General features: G+C 48.6%; 1 protein-coding gene across 4 annotated transcripts in view; it reads left to right on the forward strand.

Annotated features, from left to right (window-relative positions):
• Window positions 1-19,408, forward strand: part of PTP4A3 (protein tyrosine phosphatase 4A3) — a 172,157-nt gene that overhangs the window by 47,784 nt on the left and 104,965 nt on the right. For 3 of the 4 annotated variants that reach the window (XM_045003770.1, XM_045003772.1, XM_045003771.1), the window contains one exon: window positions 7,329-7,452. The exons of the other annotated variant lie outside the window; for it this stretch is intronic. The gene's annotated coding sequence lies outside the window, so the exon portion shown is untranslated. The remainder of the gene's footprint in view (window positions 1-7,328; window positions 7,453-19,408) is intronic. 4 annotated transcript variants of the gene reach the window in all.

Below are 19,408 nucleotides of genomic sequence, written 5' to 3' on the forward strand. Positions count from 1 at the left end.
TTCAAGACTTGGCAGCTGAGCATTACAGGGGTTTTCACATAGGAACCAAATGTTGTCAGTGCAGTGCTCCTCTCTCTAAATGCAGGGTCAGGTCCCTCAAAAATCAGACTATTGACGAACAAACTAGTGTATTAAAAGCTTTGGTTTTCTTGGAACTTTTGGATTGCAAAGTTTTAACTGGTGCCAAAAAGTTTTTTGTTTTATTTACTTTGCAGGCCAAAAATATAATTCAGCACAGTGAAATAAGGAAGCAAGAGCTCTCGTACTGATGTAGCTGAGTATGCATTTTACTGTCACCCTTAAAAATCACTATCCAAACAACCCCTCATATTAATGCAACATTAGGGCTGAGAAATCAAACACTGAGAAATCAGGAAATGCAGAATTAAAATTGAAACCTCTGCCTTAGCTCTGTCTCCTTTGTACTTCCAGTGTGACTTTAAAATATGGTTAGCAGTGTTGTTATAGCCACGTTGGTCCCAGCATATGGTAGAGACAAGGTGAGTGAGGTAATATCTTCTTTTGGACCAACTTCTGTTGATGAAAGAGACAAGCTTTCAGGCGCTACAGAGCTCTTTTTCGGGTCCTGAAGAAGAGCTCTGTGGAGCTCGAAAGCTTCTCTTTCACCAACAGCAGTTGGTCCAATAAAAGATGTTACTTTACCCACCTTTTTTAAAAAATGTGTCTCTCTCATTACAGATATGCCAGTTACTATGTTACAAATTGAAACTTCTTTGTGCGGGTTGGTTTTTAGACCTGGTTTATTTTGTAGATCTCACTGAGACTTAAAGCCTAAAACCAAGCCTGAAGTAATTTGGTTGAGGAGCTTTTTTAAAGTTTAGAATTGGAAACAAGCCCATGTTCTAAACCCACACTAGCTTTGAATTGCTTTTTAAAAAAGAATGAAGATTTCAGCTTGCTGATTTCATATGTTTTTTTACTTGAAAACCTACTTAACTCGAAACTACCTGGCTTGATGGCCGTGAGCCAAAGAGGAATGTTTCAGGGGCTTATGCTGAACAGGGTTTTGAAAGTTGCCTCATTCAAAAGAATCACACCTGCATGTCTAAAAGTTAGTCTGCTTAAAACCAGCACCCTTGAAAAATAGGCCACTTCCGTTTAGCTGCCTAAATATGAATTTAACAGCCTAATTTCTAGAGACTAGAGTTACGGTCTTCAGAATTACCTGAGTCTCATTAATCTCTCAAGTGCTTAAGTTACTTTTGAAAATGGGACTTGGGCTGTCTAACTTAAGCAATTTTGAAAGCTTTACCCAAGATTTGAAAAGTTTTTGCCTTGAAAATCAAAGCAACCTGTTAGTCCCTTGAAAAACTAGTGTTTAAAAATGTGATTGTCATTCTTTTTGTGGGGGAGGGCAACCCTGATTAGGCTTTTGCTTGGGTAAAGGGATCTTTAAAATATTGACAATTCGTATTTCCTTTTCCCACTACCTCAGAAAACTGAAACAATTTCTGAGATTTCCTCTCAAAAGCTGTGTATCTTGCCTGTTTTTATTAATCTGTTCCTCTGATGTTTTTAATGGATTTTTGCTTTGGTGTTTGTAATTTCTTTGCCATCTATTCTGATTGCAGTTTTTAAAAATATCTATTGGCATATACAAGTAAGGTAATCTGATAAAAATAATTAGAAAACAAATACCCAGAGGGAGGAATCGGATACAGTGCATTGTATGAGTGGTTACACATCTAACTTTGTAGTCGCTACAAAGGTAAAGTATGTCTTTGCCACAGATATTTGAGGTGTGAGCGTGGGCCATTAGGATGAATTTATAAATTAAAACTTTTCTTTGACCGTCCAGTGGGTTCACCTTGTGTTGTTCAACTTTGTATTGTAGCTGCACTGTAGTTGGAACTTGGCATCAGCATAGCGTACAGCTGGGTAAAAATTCCTTCTGCTAGCTGCTAAAATTGGCATCGGATAAGGTTAGTGGTAAAGCTCCAAGGGCAGGAGAAAGAGCAATAACTGAAATAGGCTGTGATAATTTTGTTAAGTTATGTTTATTTTATTGGAGTGTACAGGCCAAAGACCAGTGTTTTACATCAAAGGAATCTGCCTGGGTTACCAGCGGTTGGCATAATTCCTGGTTCTTGTCTTTATAGATAAAAGTCTGTAGGAATTGCCTGGGGTAAAGAGAACTCTGAAGGGTAAGGAGAAGAAATTCTGGGAATGGGGGGTTTGCAGTTGGCAGGTGAATTCATGCGTTGGCTTTATGTATCATGCAGTTCAGTCACAGGTATTGCACTTGGCAGCTAAACAGCTGCGGATCCCTTGCTTATGCTTAGAAGGCTTGGCCTCTCAGAGTGCAAGCAGCAGAGAGAGAAGAGTTTTGTCTTGACAGGGATTTTTATTCCCTTCCCCCAGAGCTCAAGCTGATGGGACAAGTGTTTGTGCACATCTCCTCTTCATGAGTGTGGGGGGGGAAACAGTCAACAAAGTCGTTTGTCCACTGATGTTCCACAGTGTCTTGACTGATGTCTATAGGCCTTCTTTTGTTGCGCAGGAGATGGCACTTCTTGTGGTTAACTAGTATTTCACACTTGGTAATGCTTTTCTCCTGACTGTGGGTTTATAGTTTCAGAGCAAACACTTTCATAGTCACAGAGCAAACACTTAAATATTACCATATCACGTGGAATATAAATATTGTTAGTGTATTAATGCGTGCAGCAGTTTACAGGCATTTCACAGAGACTAAACACAGATTTATAAATGTAACACCTATTTGAACAGTGCTAACACACTGGTGAGCCAGGCTGGTTTCCAGTGATGTATTTGTCAGTATTCAGTGATGCCTAGGGGCCTTGGCATGAGCTGGCACCTTGTCTGCCAGCGTCACACAGGCATGGACTCCCTCTCTGCTCATAGGAAAGTCACTTTATCATCCTGTGCCTCTATCTTCCATGTCTGTAAAATGGGGTTAATACTCACTCGCTTGCAGTTGCATAGTGCTCTGTGACTTGCAGATGCAAAGTGCTGTCTGCTGTCAGCATTGGACGTTGCTGATCTGGAGTGAGTGAGCCACAGAACGAGAGTTGCGACAGTCAAAATAAGCCTTCATAAACGTACAGGCTGTCCGAACTCTCTTTACGGGTTGTCCTCTGGTTGGCTTCAGCTCTCTGCCTGGAGCAGCCTGAATTGCCTCTGGGGACTGCGCTGGTGTCCTGCCATGGCTGAAATGCAGCGTGTCAGAGCCACTGAGCCCTGCAAAGGAATCTTCAAAGGCAGTAGTGGGTTAGGGAAGAGAGAAGGGCTATCACAGGCCCACAAGTTAGAAGTGAACCAAGGTCTATAGGTAGCGAGAGCTGTGGCCATGCTGAGAACAAATGATAGAGCCTCAACAGGTCTATGTTCAGGGGATGGGGGAAAATGAGAGTGGGTTGGTTCACACTCCTCCCATCAAGCCAGCAGTCCTGGTCCCTGTCATGTCTGACAGCTGCTGGGTGGGACTGCAAGGCTGAGCTGTCAGATCCTGGGTCGACCATCAAAGCTCCATCAACACTGACTGCTGCTCTTCCTCAGTGCGCCGCCAAGGCAGGGCGTTGCACTCATCCAGTGGAGAAGGCAAAATTCCACTTCCAGTCCATGGTCTATAGGCCAGGGCAGAAATTCAGGCTGCACCCCCCCTTCCTTCACACCACATGCCCCCAGTATCAATAGGAGGGTTGCACAATGAGTTGGGGTAGAATCTGGCTTTTGTAGGTAGTTAAACTTCATAGATACTGTTCAAGTTTTGTTATTTTAATATCACTTGGTGAGCAAACATGCACCCCCTTGTTTTTTCTTCTTCCTTTCTGTGACTCAAGTGCCCCATGTTGGCAACAGATGGGTACACGGTTACGAGTCTATATCCAGGAACTTGCGTAGACATGCCCAGATGGGCACGTTTCCCCTGTGATCGCCATTTTCATGATATTTCCCCGAAGGGGCCCATGTGGTGTCTGCCGAAAGCTAAGAACTCGCTGGTTGTCATGGTTGTTGCGAGATGTACATATGGAAAATATTTGAAGAGTTGTGTAACATGTAGAATGGCGCATTCCAAAGCTGCTGGAGGTGAAACTGGTCACCGGGGGCAGGGTGGTTCTCTGAGCTAACTCGGTCCAGAGTGAGAACAGTTGGCATCTCTCGGCCCGGCCCAGCCAAGTGTTGACAGCCTAGAGAAGGTGTGGGCTTGGGCCTTTCCAAAGTACAAACAAGCCCAAGAAAAGGACTTTGAATAGGGGAACCATGACGGGCAAGTGAAGTTACTGGAAAACTCTGGTTATGAAACGAGACAAAATATCTGGAACTGCATAACAGGAGAAACAAGGGCACCAGATGGGATCCATTATGGAGGTGACACTGCCAGTGGGAGTGTCTCCTGAAAAGTAGATCCTAGCTGTTTTGACTGGACAGGCGCTGGATGGACTGACCATTGGGTGAGAAATACCTCATTAGGCAGGAAAGGAACTCATTAATTAGTACAGGCTCTAGATGGCATTTTGTGCTTTTCTTTTATCTTATAACTGTTTCCAATCCTCATCCTGGCTTCTATTTGAATCTTTATCTTAAGCTTTGTCGGGTAGATGAGTTTTACTATAGACGCAACAAGTACTGTGCGCTAAGGAGCGTGTTGAACTGGGAACACTGCTCCCACAGAGGCAGCGAACGTGTGTGCATTGCGGTGCCCAGAGGTCGAGGGAGTGGGCACGTGAGTGTAATAAAGTGGGTTGTACAGGCTGGTTGGAGGGACCTGAGCCCTGGGTCAGAGCAGAACTCAGGGGGGTTATTTCCATAGATTTTGCCCCACATTCTCTGCTTTGCCCCAGATACTCCCTTAGGGAGCCTAAGGGGTGGGGTGTGCAAATTGCTCTCCTGCAGCGGGAAGCACGGGGCTTGCAGAGCCTGGAGTGGGGCAGTTTTGTTGCCAGCAGCCGGTAATTTGGGGTGAGTTTCCCCCAATGGACATAGGTAAAGCTCCCTCGCGCTGTTAACAGGTGGGAGTGATTCACCCTGCACACTGGGGTAACCCCCAAAGTGTTACACTTGCCCATCCTCTTTTCTTGTGTCTCCCTCTTCCGTTGTTATTCCAGCTGCATTTCTTTCCCTGTGGTCTTTCCCCCTACCCAACCCCCTGGGCTTTTCTCCATCCACCGAAATGATCAGCAGTGTAATTGTTAATGTTGCCAGCAGTGTCATGTAAATCGATGCTCCCGTGTGATCCATAGGGGACTGAGGTGGTTCCACCTCTCCAAGCTGTTGTTTCTGTCTGTCGGCTCAGGAAGGCAACGCTGCATCCATCCATGTGCCCAGTGTTCACTTCGGAAGGCTTTCTTCATAGCCATGAAAGCTAGAAACCCTTTTCTTAAATGAAAGCTGAGAGTCTGTACAGTGTCAATGCCATGCAGGCCACTCAGAGGCTTTGGGCAGACCAGATGTAGCCTGAAAGCCGTTTGTTTGGCACCCACATGCATAGAAAAAGGGTTGTGTCAATGCCAGCTGACCTGACTTAGAGCTAGAGTTAACGCAGGTTGAGTTTTGTCTGCATTAGGGTTTTGCATTGGTTTAACTACATCAGTTTTAAAATCACTTCAGAGAAACTGGTGCAACCTCTCTGGTATAGACAAGAATAAATGAGTTCTATCTTGGAAACTGAGAGGAAGAGGCGCTCGACTCCTGTCTCCCTGTAATAATGCAGGCAGGAGTCTCACCTTTCCCTTTTGTGTCCAGTTATGACACCCCCCCCCCTTCGTCCAGGCATGGACAAAACGACAGCAGTCTCACCATGTGTCTCTGCTAAAGGAAAATTTTCGGGGAGTAATTGGACAAGGCATCTATGAGGGGCCAGTTTGAGGAAACCAAGGATTTCATCTCTGTTACATTGTCTGATTTTGTGTTTTGGAGCCTACCTCCAAGGACTTGGGCTGTAAACTCCAAATTAGCTTCGTTCCCTTGCCCTCCGCAAGGGATCTGCTTGCTTAAGGTTGTTGTAGTTCACCCGTCACTGTGGCATCTCAGTGTATACAGGCCCTGATTCAACAAAGCATGGAAGCAGTCCTGTTGCTTAGAAGAGGAAAAGATTGCCCAGTGGCTAGGGTGCTAATCTGGGACTCAGGTAACCTGGGTTCAGTTCCCTGCTCAGGCATAGGCTTCGCTTCCCGTGTGAGTTGGGCAAGTCAGTGTAGGTGTTCTGAGGGCTCCAAGACCCTCCCCCTCGCTGGGTTTCAGAGCCCAGGCTCCAGCGGGTCTTTTATTTGGCGTCTATGCGGCTGTGAAATGGGGGTATAATAGTACTTCCTTGTCCAGTGGGGGCATTGGGGGGTAAATGCATTGTGTGGTGCTGAGTTGCTCTGGTACCTGGGGCCATACTTTGGATAGATTCACCAGGACACTCCCGTGGCTAAGTGCTTGATGGATCATGACTGAAGTTCTGAGACTAGCAGCGGTTAAAGTAGACTGAACTGTCAGGGGAATGGAGCAAAGACAGGGGAGCTTTTCTCCTTGACTTTAACCCCCTGTGATTTGCATCTCCCTCGTGTGGGGTTCTCCCTCTTTAAGCAAGATTGGGTGGCAAATTTTTCAGCTGTTCACCCCCGCAGGAGGAGGGTTTGTATCGCTGAGGACTGTGAGTTTCCTGGCTGGCTGCATTAACTCTGCCAGTTACAGTGATAATCTCAAAGGAATTGAATGTGTATGTAACTAAAGCTTCAGTGGTACTCTGCTGCATGTCTAGTAAATGAGGACGATCTGCTAACTAATACCGATGGGATGTAATAGCAGTAATAGGTGGATACAAAGGAGAGTAGCTTTCTGGAGCAGGGGTGATACAATTCTTTCCTTTGTTTGTGCTAAAAGTGCCAGAGAAGTGGGAAGGCAGGGGACTTTATATTATAGTAGTACCTAAAAGCCCCAATGGAGATCAGTCCCTATTGTGCTGGGTGCTGTGTGTACATGTACGTCACGTGTACACTAGGAAGAAAGTGTATTATTAAAACATGTCTGAATCGTAGCGTAGACAAGGCAAGCTGTAGTTTTAATACATTGCCCGGTCAAGGTATCTCCACTTTCTCTAATCCTTTCCAGTGATCGTGGGTGTTAATTGTCACAATAGTGGATTTTAAAAGGTGTTTAGAGTAGTGTTCTCCTAAGAAGGTGGTGTCCCTGGAAATAGGAATTTCCATGCTTAACATTTAAAAAAAACACACACAACTTTCTGATGAGGTTTTTCCTGAGTAAAAGATACGTTTACTACTCTCCTTCTATTGATTGCAATGTTTGTAGCGTAATCTGGGATCTCTGTAAATGAGAGACGTGTTTTCTACTCTTCGCAGCTATGAATCGTGGGGAGTGCCTGAGAAGAAAGAGTCCAGAATAGAAGCCATTAAATGGAGATGCAATTGCTGAGAACAGCCAGTGGATCTGTCTGGGTTTACGAAGACGTTCATATTGAATTAGGTAGGGTGTGGATCTCCTTGTTGCTTTTCCTTACATGGAAAGATTGTTTAAAAGGGATTTTCAGATGAAAGAATATCCTTATTTGTACTGTAACCTTTGTTTTTAATTGTGAAACACTTTCATCTAGTTCATTGTTCCCTAATTATACTGTTAATTTCCTGCAATTCTCTCAGATCGGACTAGATCTATAGGAAGACCATCACCTTGTTGATTGCACCTTTAGGTTCTCAGGCACTAGTGTAGTGCTTCACTATTTGAGTTGTAAACACTGCTGGGAAATTTATGTTTAGTTAGCTAACAAAAATAACACCCTTACCACTAGTATTTTACAAACTCTGCCCCTGGAAACCTTTTTGTTACTCTAAGGTCTGGTCAAAACACGCTTCTTGTACTGATATAATTAGGGGTGTGATTATTTTTTTTTCCCTTCCAAAATAGTTAGGCTGGTACAACACCTAGCATGGAGGCAGTCGTACCAATATAAAGGTGCCGTATGCTCATGCAGTTTTGTTCTCCTTCCCAAATGGGACCAGTCATACTAGCTGTACACATAGCAATATGACAGAGTCTCTGCTAGGGCGTTGCGGTGCTTTAACTATATATACCAGTAGAGTTACAACAGTACAGTTCTTGCACAGACAAATCCTTGGTAACTTTAACAGTGCATGTGTTTCAGGTGGTTTGGTGACTGCCACCGTGTTCATTCACACATAATAGTCTGAAGCTGGGACAAGCTAGTTACCGTCATTGTTCTGAACTCCAGTCCCAGTCTGAATGAACAGCCTCTCCCAAAGGAACAGAGCAGCATTAGGTTCCTCACATTGTAACTTGATTCATAGATTTCCAGGACAGAAGGGACCATTGTGAGATCATCTAGTCTGACCTCCTGTGTAACACAGGCTGGAAAACTCCCTCCCCCCAATAATTCCTAGATCACATCTTTTAAAAACGTCCAGTCTTAATTTAAAAATTGTAGTGATGGAGAATCTACCACGACCCACTGGAACAATTCAGCAAGGTTAATTACTCTCACCGATTAAAACTTTACGCCCTTTTAGCTTGCATTTTACCTGAGAAAAGCCTGACTTCCATCACCCTGCTCAAGGTGCTGATGAAGGCATAAAGGGTATTTCTTCACTGCAGTTAGCCCAGGTGTTGCCCTAATCTCCCCTCCCATCCTCTCGCGTGAGTTTGGCACTTTTAATCCAGGCTAGCTGGCCTGGCTGGTGAGGTGGGCTAGAGCCCAGGTTCTCCTGTCATTCAAGGTGGTAACATAGGGCTATATCGCTCCACTGCTGCTAGGCCTCCAGTGCTGCTCCACAATTGCCCCATGTGCCCAGAAAGAGAGACGAGTTCTCCCACAATTCCCTGGGTCGTAGAGTAGCTCCAGTTAGTGCAGCACAAAGAACCATGGGATATGTCCCCAGAAGCCCTAGTGACAAACCCAGGGAATGCAGCAGTAACTAGGGTAGGGCTTTGCAGCATGGCTGCTCACACCCACGCTAGGCTAACCCGGGGGCTCCAACCCGAGGGCCAACCACGCAGGCTAACTGCGCGATGAAGACCTGCCCAAAAGAGTTATTGTCTAAGGCTCGTGTCATCCCATCTCTAAAGGGAGCGCTCAGATTATGATGCACAGTTGAGCACTTCTGGTCCTATCTAGCAGTGGCTGGTGGAGCCACATATGTTTTAGCCACTTCATTATGACAAAGCTCCGATGTCATAAATTGCCACCCTAAACCACTCTAGACTAGACTCCAGACCCAGACTGCTGACTGCTACCTTTGAGAGCCTTGCTCTTTCCGAACTCAGCCTGCGTTAGTGAATACAGGGCCAGATTTTTGGAAAGAACACCGCTCCCATTTAGACACCTAAATGAAATGGCCGGGCTCTCGGCCACATTGAGCACCCAGCTGGGAGTGCTGGGGTCCTGAGCTCTTCTTGAAAATCTGATATGTAAGCTATCGCTTAAATCAGCTTCTGTACCAGATGACTGGAGGGTAACTATGACACCAACATTTTTTTAAAAGGCTTCAGAGGTGATTCTGCCAAGTAAGGCCAGCTTCAGTACCAGGCAAATTGGTTGAAACTGTAGCAAAGAACAGAATTATCAGACACATAGATAAGCATGATATGTTTGGGAAGAGTCAACACAGCTGATGTAAAGGGAAATACATGCCTCAATCTAGCCGAATTCTTTGAGTGAGTCAACAGGCATCTGGATAAGGGTGGATACAGTGTACTTGGACTTTCAGAAAGCCTTTGACAAGGTCCCTCACCAGAGGCTCTTAAGCAGACTAAGCAGTCATGGGATAAAGAGGGAAGGTCCTCTCTTGGATCAGTAACTGATTAAAAGATAGGAAACAAAGGATAGAAATAAATGGTCAGTTTTCAGAAGAGAGAGAGGTAAATAGTGGTGGCCCCCACGGATCTGTACTGGGACGAGTGCTGTTCAACATATTTATAAATGATTTGGAAAAAGGGATAAACAGACCATACAAAATTACTCAAGATAGTTAAGTCCAAATCTGACTGTGAAGAGTTGCAAAGGGATCTCACTAAACTGGGTGACTGGGCAACAAAATGTCAGATGAAATTCAGTGTTGATAAATGCAAAGTAATACACATTGTATGTACAGTTAGGATTATGTTTTCCAAAATGGTGGAGTCTAAATGAGCTATTACCACTCAAGAAAGAGATCTAGGAGTCGTGAATGGTTCTCTGAAAACATCCGCTCAATGTACAGTAGAAGTCAAAATAGCTAACCATTTTAGGACCCATTAGGAAAGGAATAGATAATAAGAGAGAAAATATAATGCCGTTACATTATATAAATCCATGGTACACCCACATCTTGAATAATGCATGCAGTTCTGGTCATCCCATCTCAAACCTGATCTATTAGGACTGGAAAAGTTACAGAGAAGGGCAACAAAAATGATTAGGGGTATGGAAGAGCTTCCATACAAGGAAAGATGGAAAAGACTGGGGCTGTGCATCTTAGAAAAGAGACGGCTGAAGGGGGCTATGATAGAGGTCTATAAAACCATGACTGGTGTGCAGAACGTGAACAGGGAAGTGTCATGTACCTCTTCCAGAAACACAAGAACTGGGAGGTCACCCATTTGAATTAATAGGCAGTAGGTTTAAAACAAAAGGAAGTACTTCTTCACACAGTGCACAGGCAACCTGTAGAGCTGGGGGATATTGTGAAAGCCAAAAGTATAAATGAGTTAAAAAAGGAATTAGATAAGTTCAAGGAGGACAATACGTCCATCAATGGCTATTGGCCAAGATGGTCAGGGATGCAGCCCCATGATCTGGGTGTCCCTAAACCTTTGACTGCCAGGAGCTGGGACTGGATGACAGTGAATGGATCACTCAATAATTGCCCTGTTCTGTTCATTCCCTCAGAAGCACCTGGCACTGGCCACTGTCAGAAGAGAGGATACTGGGCTAAATGGACCATTGGTCTGACCCTCTACGTCCTCTGCACTTCTGGAGAGGGTTAAAGGAAATAGCTCAAGGTTAATAAATAAATAAAATCTTCAGCTGTTTTTTGTTTTCCCTTCTAAATCACATTGGCAGCATGACAGGCTCACGTTGGCTGGGAGGAATATTCTCCATTAATCCATTCCTGAAGATCCCATATGAATTAAACATTTTTTTTTTTAAGAGAGAGTTTTAAATGCCACCATTTGGGTGCAGACATTGTCAGGTAGAGAGGAGAATCTGTCCTACCCCAGAAACTGGAATGCTGTGTGCCATTTCAGATGCACATGTCCAAGTATAATTGTAATGGGAGCTGACATGGAGAGACCACCCCGGACTCTGCTGAGAATTTGAATTTCAAAGCAAGTAATTAAACCACATCAGTAAAGCAGCTCTTATAGGGAAGGGGGAGGGGACTTCTAAGCCTAAAAGAAGGGGCATTCTCAGGAAAGATAGGAATGTTGAAATGAATCCCTTAGGGGGACTTAAATCTTAAGCACTTCCACATGACCTCAGTCGCTGGCAGATTCAGAACACCCAGGGTAGTTCCCTTTCCACGGAGTGACATTAAGAAGGTCTCCTATTTTCACTGGGCTTCCTCCCCTTCCCCCCCGCCTCCACAACCCCTTTTGTCCAGGGTCAAAAAGTGGCTTCTTGGATCTGATGGGATTTCAGATATGTTGGAGATAGGAAACTCTGTGGTTTAGGGCTCCTTTCCAGAGCTCTTCAGATGCTTGGCTACGGTCTGAGAAAGTCTTGCATTGGTTCACAACCCTTGCTTTGCACATATGTAAGTGCATGTATTTAAAAAAAAAAAAAGTAGGTTTCTTAAGCTATTTTAAAAGGAATTATTGACGTGTGCAGATGTGAACTGGAAGCTCTGCTTACTGAAAATAATTAACCCTTTCCAGCACAGTAGAATATTCAATCCTTACAGCATATAATGTAGGCAGAGCTAGTACCTTCATATGTTAAGGCTGTTCGGCCATTCTGTTTTCAGTTGCTTATAACTTGGCCAAACTTTAACTGTTTGGGCTGAAACTTTTCATGCCAGGTGTCTGATTTCCCTTCCCCCCCACCCCCCCCAGCTAAACCAGTTCAGGCAGTTTCAGAGAATGATGCTAAGGAAAAATATGTTTTGCGATGTTTTACAAAAAGAGAGGTCACCAGATTTCTTTTTTTAGAAGTTCGAGTGCCCCCATGGTTTGGCTGAAGGACCTGAAATTTGGCAGAGGGGTGAGGGGGCGGGGGGTGAGGGGAAGTGATCCTTGGGTCCAGGGCTGGACCTTTTGTCAACCCTGTGAAAATCCACGCAAATCTGGCAGTTTCCTAAGCCTTTGAAAAACCGCATGTAGAGACTTGCTGGAGCTTTGCAGCTAAATTCCCTGAAGATTCCATCTGCAGTGAGCATGCTCCAGTCTGGGGCTGAGCAGGACTTTCCTTGCAACTGTGGTTTCCAGCTGCTCCAGCCTGAGTGTAGGTCCAACCGCAGAATTCTCTTTCTCTCTCTCTCTCTTTTTTTTTTTTGCTGTGAATTCCCCTCTGCTGGGCCCAGAGACGAGAAGAGCCAGGCAACCTTAATTCTGGCATTTCCTAACTTCCGTGTGCTTGGCTTTGCAACCTTAATGAGTTTTTTATCTTTTAAGGGGATGTGCGTGTACGCATGCCCATGTGTGCAATTTAGTCTTTGTATTGCCTGTTAGGTGAGTGCTGTGGTTTTTACATGCAAATGTGAAGGCAAGCGAATGCCATGTACAGTCGTCACGTAGAATGCTCGCGCCGTGCAAAGGAGGCAGAAGGGCAGGATGGTAGCAGGAAAAGCAATCAACAGGAGGGCAGAAGTATGTGCAAAGAGGCAGTGCAGGGAATTACTGTATCTTGCACCACATCACACCTCTGTTCAAGTCACTGTGCTGCTGCAATCCTGCCCTTCAGCCTGTAACTTACCCCAGTGTCTACATCACCTTTGACATGCTTTCCTGCTCAGACAGTTTTGTCATCTGAAGATGGATGGAAGGGGGAATGAAGGGACCGGGGATTGAGAGATAGGGACCGGGGGTTGAGTTGGAGTGCCTTGGCAAGCTGGAATCTACAGTCTCTAAGCCTTAATTTTTAAGCCAGTATTGAGCCTCTAAGCCCTTTGTGGTTGTGAAGAGGACCTTCAAAATACAGGGCAAACCAATGCAGCAAGGTCTGCTCCAGTCTCCAAACAGCCTGTAACAATAGCTGAGAGGCCTGCATTGTCCCCTATTCATCAGCATAAGATGTTGACTCTAAATCGTAATTTGTCTCTCAGTGTCAGCTTTACTATTTCACTCCAGGGCACAGCATGCAAAAAGGAGGGACTATCCTGTTAAGAACTCCAGTGTTCTGACGAGCTTCTCATTTTGGCACGAGTGGGCAGAGCTTGGAACAGTACTGGCCTTCCCCCATTTCCTCCCCCTTCCTCACCCTCCCCCCCACCAGATCAACCACTTGTGAAGACCATCCCTTACAAAATGAGAGGAATTCACCACTTTTGGGGGGTGGGATGGGGCTGGGGGGCAGTTTCCCTTGAAGAGTGAGAGGTCAAAGCTGTTAGCAGAACATGGTCCAACTCGCACTGCTGTTCTGCCCTCTTTTTGGCAAGGTAAAGAAGCCTGTCCTCACAGCAGGTGAAAGGTGATGGCTGCTGAGCTGGACGTGCCGTGTTCTGAATGGGGTTGGCCCTTGCAGGGGAGTTTTGCTAGCAGATGTCTTGCTCTGTCCATGCCAGGGCCCTGCGACTGCTCACATCAGCTATGTCACTGGTGCTAGCTCCTCCCGCATCTCCCCAGTGTGGCAAAGTGGCCCTCTGGGCCTTTGTTCTGTGATGCTATTTCTGGTATAACCTTCTCCTAGTTCACTTATCCCAGAATGTAGTATGGTGTCGCTCCCTGATGCTTGGTCATGAGCTCCTTTTTTTTTTGTGAGGGGGGGGAGGGGGGAGGAGAGTTTCACAAGCATCTGTTCTGTCTGACCTGACGTCTCCCTAGATAAGGGAAGCACTCTGACACTGTTAAACACTTGGCAAGCCTGTGTTTGGAATGCAGACTTCGCTGTTTTGGGAACGTAGGCGGTTCTCCGAGGACTGCCCGCTCGGAACAAAGTCTGAGGGTGCAATGCGAAGTTTCCTGTCACTCCAGGAACACCCCCCACCACGCTGTGGTGTCCCATACGCTTTGGGGGTGGCTATTTCTGAAAAGGCAGACGCTGTGGGTAATATCCCCCTACGTGATAGCTGTAATGATGACAAATACTCCGCCATGTGCCTGGATCCATATGTCCTACACTCAGATTGTACGCCCCTTGGGACAGGGACTGCCTTTGTGTTCTGTGGTTGTACAGCACCTAGCACAGGGGGTCCTGGTCCATGACTAAGGCTCCGAGGTGCTACAGTAATACAAACAATAAACGCTTTTAAAAAAGAGGCCGGGAGCAAAGGACAGGGGAACTCTCTCCAGAGGTGACGGGTGGGGGGGTCACATGCTCTCTCAGAGTTGCTGCTTGGCTTGTACTGAGCGTGCTCACACGGCCTGAGCATTTTCAATAACATTTGCTGAAACTGCTGCTCTCACGTTGCCCCCCCAGTACCAGCGGGTACGGGTTGTCTCTGCCCTTTTGTATCTAGTGAGCTTACTTCCCTTGGGAACTGGCTGGCTGCTTCCCTCATTGCCCTCTGCTGGCATCAGCAGCCCTCCTTAGAATGCCACCTGCACAGCTGTTTGTTTACTCCCAGAGTTTGTTCTACAATTCAAACAGTCTCCCTGAATTGCCACTGAAGGGGCCGCTGGCTGATTGAGAGCAAATGGCTTTCCCAGACTCAGAAGCCCGATCTTGTCTGCCCTGCAAAGCTTAGCATGGGAATGCCTGGCTGGGTGGGGAGAGTGCTTGAGCCAGCAGCAGAATGGGCGCTATTGGCCTCATGCCTATAGGGGCTATATGGGCAGTGCTATTCCCACTGCTCCTGTGCTCCATTCGCAAGCAGCAAGGGAATGACCCCCATTGGGATGTGCTATGCAGGTGTTCTCTGCCACTCATGCCCAACTGCCTGCCTCCTTCTGCAGCACGCTCTGAGGCTCTGCTTCTCTGACGGTGCCACGAAGCAGGGGCGTGAGTACCTGCACAGGCTGCTCTGGTCCTTTCGTGGCTCCATCAACAGCCCCCTGCATCAGGCTCTGCCTCCTGGCAGGTAACGTGGAGGCGGGAGGGAGGAGCTGGCAGGGAATCGGTGCCGATGGGGTGTTACTAAGACATGTAGGGAAGAGGCTGGAAATGCAAAAGGGAAAGTGTGGTGGTGAGGGAGGGAGAGCTTGAAAGCAAATAGCTGCCCAGTTTTAAGGCTAGTTAAATTCGTGTGTGGTCAGTCACACTTCAGCGGAGCCTACAAGAAAGTGGCAAAGCAATGGCTGTGTTGAGCAGCTGGTGTTTCTCTCTTGGGGCAGGTTGGGGAGTGGGGTGAACTTGAAAGCTGAGCAAAAGCAGAAGGATGACTTTGTGTTAAGTCACTGTACTGGGATTTGAGAGACCTCGGTTCAGTCTCTGGCTCTGCCACAGACTCCCTGTGTGGCCTTGACCAAGGCACTCCATAGCTTTGCTGCAGTCCCCGTCTGTAAAATGGGGGTGATACTTCTTGATCCCTGTGAGGATACATTCATTGGTTTTTGAGGTGCTTAGATACCATGGAGATGAGCGCCAGAGAAAAAACAATAAATGAAGGCTTGACCAGTGTTGGATGAGGCACTTCCAAGGGAAATGGCAGCCTATGGGCTGCATTGGCCAGGCTGGGGGGAAATGTATGTAGGTGTGTGATATATTGCCCTCTGCTGGCTCGTAGTTGCACTTGCTTGTGTGGTTAGATCTCCCTCTAGTGCAGTGGTTCTCAAGCTGTGGCTCGTGTGACATACTCAGGGCCATACGGGTAGTATATATATTGTGTTGATGAGGCCCCCTTGTCACATGATATGTGGGCCACAACGGTAAATAAGTTGAGAACCACTGCTCTAGTGGCTGGCCTGCTTAAGGTGACATCGCTACTGTACATCACAATTCTACTGGCACTAACAGAGATTTTTCCTTAAATTTAAATGCCGTGTTTGCAGCACAGTACACCCTGAGCGCTAATCCCATTTGGCTCACGCCCCCTGTTGGTCCTTGTGTGTTGGTGACCTGCTCCCTCCGGGGGCTTATCAAACCCAGAGTTCGACAGACCTCAAGACAGAAGACCTATCTGTTGGCCCAGGGTTTTGTTTGAACTTCATAATAGGGAGCGGGTGTTTGATTTTAATGATTTTACTGATGCAAGGCAGCTAAGTTCCTTGGTGATAGGTTCAGCTATAAAGTTCTGAATTAAAAACTGGACTGTGTGGTGAGAAAACAGTTCAGTGCTGTGTGCTATGGAAAGAGACCACGCTTTGTTGTGTAACTGTAGATACGCAGGTGTAGCAATTTATTTCCTGTGTTGCGAGAAACAATGCAAGAGCATACTATTAATACCCGCAGTGGGGGTAGGGACGTGGACAGTGGCAGGTAACGGAGACGTCTCTGGTACCACATTGTCAAAATCTGCACCGGACTAACTGATAGGTCTCACTGCTCAGGTTGAAGCCTGCTTAGCTTTTTTCTAATAAAGGTGATTGTTACCTACTGTGCTTACCTTAAAAAGGTCTCTTGGTAGCTCTGTGCAACTTCATTGGAAGCTCAGTGCCCCTAACTTGCATGAGTTTTAACACAGGTCTAAAGCTCCAGCTCCTGGAGGCAGGTGACTAGGTGAGATCCTCAGACTTCCTTTACCAAAAAAGTAAGCTGCTCACCCACATGTTTTAAGAAAAAAGCTTGACAGCATGAGCCAAGTGCACCCTAAAAGGTGAAGCCAGAGGATAAATAATCCCCCTTCTTCCCCCCGCTCCACATACTTGTTGAAAAATATCATGGATTTTTAAAAATACAGTTGAACCCTGTTATGTCGCCGGCCTAGGGGTTTGCCAAAAATAGTCCAGATAACCGATGAGCGAGATAAACCCCTATCCACCCCCCCACCCCTGAACTCCCCTGCCCTCTCTCCAACACCCCCTCCCTGCCCCTTACCGCGGTGCCTGCACGTGGCTGGATCCGGCGAAGCGGGACGGGGAAGCGGGGCCGGGCGACCGTGGACGGGGACCCGGAGCCGGGCAGCCAAAGAAGCGGGACCCGGTAAGCGGGCCGGGCGGCAGGCGAAGCAGGACCGGGTAAGCGGGGCCGGGCGGCAGGCGAAGCGGGGACCGGGGACCGGGTAAGCGGGGCGGGCGGGGGGCAGGCGAAGCGGGGACCGGGTAAGCGGGGCCGGGCGGCCGTGGACGGGGACCCGGAGCCGGGCAGCCAAAGAAGCGGGACCCGGTAAGCGGGCCGGGCGGCAGGCGAAGCGGGGACCGGGTAAGCGGGGCGGGCGGGCGGCAGGCGAAGCGGGGACCAGGTATGCGGGGCGGGCGGCAGGCGAAGCGGGGACCGGGTAAGCGGGGCCGGGCGGGGCGGGCGGCAGGCGAAGCGGGGACCGGGTATGCGGGGCCGGGGGCGGCGGGCGGGGACGGGCAGGGACCGGGTATGCGGGGGCGGGCGGGCGGGGACGGGCAGGGACCGGGTATGCGGGGCCGGGCGGGCGGGACGGGCAGGGACCGGGTATGCGGAGGCGGGCGGGCGGCGAAGCGGAGCCGGGCGGACGGGCGGGCGGGCGGCGAAGCGGGGACCGGCGAAGCGGAGCCGGGCGGGCGGGCGGCTGGCGAAGCGGGGACCAGGTATGCGGGCCGGGGCCGGGCGGGGCCGGCGGGGACCGGGTATGCGGGGCCGGGCGGGCGGGCCGGGCGGGCAGGGACCGGGTATGCGGGCCGGGCGGGCGGGGCCGGGCAGGGACCGGGTATGCGGGGCCGGGCGGGGCCGGGCAGGGACCGGGTATGCGGGGCCGGGCAGGCGGGGCCGGGCGGGCGGGGCCGGGCAGGGACCGGGTATGCGGGGCCGGGCGGGCGGGCGGGCAGGGACCGGGTATGCGGGGCCGGGCGGGCGGGCGGGCAGGGACCGGGTATGCGGAGCGGGGACGGGCAGGGACCGGGTATGCGGGGACGGGCGGGGACGGGCAGGGACGGGGTATGCGGGGGCGGGCGGGCGGCGAAGCGGAGCCGGGCAGACGGGCGGGCGGCGAAGCGGGGACCGGCGAAGCGGAGCCGGGCGGGCGGGCAGCAGGCAAAGCGGGGACCAGGTATGCGGGGACGGGCAGGGACCGGGTATGCGGGCCGGGCGGCTGGGGACACGGTGGATCGGGGACGCGGGGAGCCGGGCGGCTGGGGAACCGCGCGGCTGGAGAGCCGGGGAGCGGGCGGCTGGGGACACGGTGGGTCGGGGACGCGGGGAGCCAGGCTCGAGATATTAGGGTTCGGGGAATCGACATAAGGGATGAGAAACCCATAAGACAAAGAGGGAGTTTGGCGGTTCCACTTGTAAAATGTCGACTTAATAGGGTTGGCAAGTTAACCGAGGTCGAGATAAATGGGTTCGACTGTAATGATTTGGGGGTAGGGGGCTGACTAGCAGTGGGGTTGGTAGTGCTGCAGCAGTGAAGAGGCTTTTCTGTTATTTAAAGCTTGGGTGCCACTAGCCTAGAAATTCTCTCCAGGTGCTCCCAGGTTACTCCTGCGGGAGTTCTGTGCCAAAAAATTAAAAATTCTGCGCACAATATTTTCAAATTCTGCATATTTTATTTGTCAAAATAATAAAAAAGATTCAGGAAATGTTTTTTGAGAAATAGATTCCTTACTAGGCATATTAATACAGAACTATGAGTAATAATTCATTTAAACTGCAGTACAGAACCGTATTTCCCGCACCCCTCAGAAGCAGTGCAAAGGCTTGGGGGAGAGCTGAGGGAAGTAATTGCTGGGAAGGAGCCTGGGAGTGAACTTGGAGGGTTGTTGGATGTGGGTGGGAAAAGTATGAAACACGTTTTTATGGGGAGTGGGGAGGGATTGTTAGAGAGCTTCCCCCATGCAGAACCTGGCTGACCCCTCGCCTCTCCCATTCAGTCAGGCACACTGCCCCTCTCCCTATGGGTCCCTGCACCCCCATGTGTCCTTGCACCCTTGCAGAAGTCGGAACTGCAGCAACTTTCCTGCAGACGCTCATTAATTATGCGCACACGGTGGTGCAGAATTCCTCCAGGAGTATCAGGTGGTAGTAGAATACATATAGTAAGAAGACACACACACACACACACACACACACACACACACACACACACACACACACACACACACACACGTATGTATGTATGTATACACACACATACAGAGAACATGAAAAGGTGGACGTTGCCATATCAACTCTTATGTTGGCAACGTCCACCTTTTCATGTTCTCTGTATGTATATATATTGTCTTACTATATGTTCCATTCTATGCATCTGATGAAGTGGGCTGTAGC

This window comes from Mauremys mutica, chromosome 2 (genome assembly GCF_020497125.1).
Source record: "Mauremys mutica isolate MM-2020 ecotype Southern chromosome 2, ASM2049712v1, whole genome shotgun sequence".
In the NCBI taxonomy this organism is placed as follows: domain Eukaryota; kingdom Metazoa; phylum Chordata; order Testudines; family Geoemydidae; genus Mauremys; species Mauremys mutica.